General features: G+C 35.1%; 1 long non-coding RNA gene across 1 annotated transcript; it reads left to right on the top strand.

The window, feature by feature from the left end:
• The first annotated feature begins 1,050 nt into the window (after nucleotides 1-1,050).
• Nucleotides 1,051-1,582, top strand: LOC131432872 (uncharacterized). Its single transcript, XR_009229984.1, has 3 exons — nucleotides 1,051-1,227; nucleotides 1,313-1,446; nucleotides 1,514-1,582. It is a non-coding gene; the product is annotated as an uncharacterized LOC131432872 (long non-coding RNA).

Raw genomic sequence — 1,582 nt, 5'->3', positions numbered from 1 at the left:
GACAATACTTTCTCTCCAGAGAGAAACTGTTAAATATGTGCAATGGCCTCTTCTCTCAATATTGTAATATTCATTTGCAATATTTGAAGCTCCAAAAGCAGCCCTTACACGTGACAATATTATTGTCAATCCAAAGTATTGTCAATACCGTCAATCCAATTGACTTGGTAACTTGAGTCCGCATTTTTCGAGAAAATCAAGCGTTTGGAGCTTCAAATATTGCAAATCAACATTGAAATATTGAGAGATGAGTTCATTGCACATATTTGGCAGTTTCCTCTCTGGAGAGAAAGTATTGTTGGATTGATGAGCAGTTTTGATTTTTTGACAATATTTTCGTCAATCCAATGAAGTTTCCATTACACGATCAAAAGTATTGTCAATACTCCTTGTATTGACAATAATATTGTCTCGTGTAAAGCAGCCCAAACGCTTGATTTTCTCAAAAAATGCGGACTCAAGTTCCCAAGTCAATTGGATTGACGGTATTGACAATACTTTGGATTGACAATACTATTGTCACGTGTAAGGGCTGCTTATTGTTTCGTGTAAGGGCCGCTTATTTTGTTTTCGTCGCAGTCCGATACGCCTACACTAAGAAAAGAACCATACACTAAGAAAAGAACCATAGTAACCGTAACCTGTTTTTCATTGTCATTTCAACTATACGCTTAAAAAGTGTCAACAATCATGATATATGACTATTCACCATTTGTATTGTATAAATTACTAGACCACAAAGACTACGACTTGACTAAACTATTTGTATTTATGACTTTTCTGGCATGGTCATCCTGACAATGGTAGTCATCTCAAATATAAGAACAAATAGTTAAAAGCACAATTTCTAATAAGGTGAAATTGCTCTCGAGCCTTGATATATATGAGAAGCGAAATAGTTATTGCTACCATGTAAACATGTTCACAATATAATAATGTTACCATAAATAGATACATGGTTTAAAAGACGATTATGAAGTTTGAAAACATTATTCATGTAGTCCATATAAACAGAATTTATGTAGTAAGCACATTATCGTGTAGTGTTTTTCAACCTACTATGTATTACATTTGTGCTGACTATACAAATTGTCAATGAACGGGTGTACTGTTATTGTCACATAAAGTTACAATTTAGCAGAAAATTTCGTACATGGGTAACACATCAGTGATGAATTTGAAAAAAATATTCTATATTGTGACTGTGTACTTTGGTAGGTCTTGCAGGTAAGTAAAGTTTGTAGCCTTACTAGTTTCCGTCATTGAAATTCAATTTTTCAACAATTTTGCCGGCAACGGTTATGTTTTCCAGTGAAATCAACATCTCGTATACGGTTTATTATTTATTATCGGTCGCTGTAGAAACAACATCAAGCGATTGATGAAAAGGAAGATTATCATTTGATTCCCGGATTCAATTCGCTCGAATCCGACGGAAAATCGCAGGTGGGTATCGAGGTTTGCATCTGGACTTGGCTAATAATTTCTTTCCTGCTGCCAATTCCTGCTTCAGGAAAAACTCCACCGGACAGAGCCTTGGATCAACTGATGCTATCAAGCAATGCTAAGCAATATTTCACCA

The sequence above is a fragment of the Malaya genurostris genome, chromosome 2 (genome assembly GCF_030247185.1).
Source record: "Malaya genurostris strain Urasoe2022 chromosome 2, Malgen_1.1, whole genome shotgun sequence".
Classification (NCBI taxonomy): domain Eukaryota; kingdom Metazoa; phylum Arthropoda; class Insecta; order Diptera; family Culicidae; genus Malaya; species Malaya genurostris.
The sequence above is the reverse complement of the archived record's forward strand: the minus strand, read 5'-3'. Positions and strand labels throughout refer to the sequence as shown.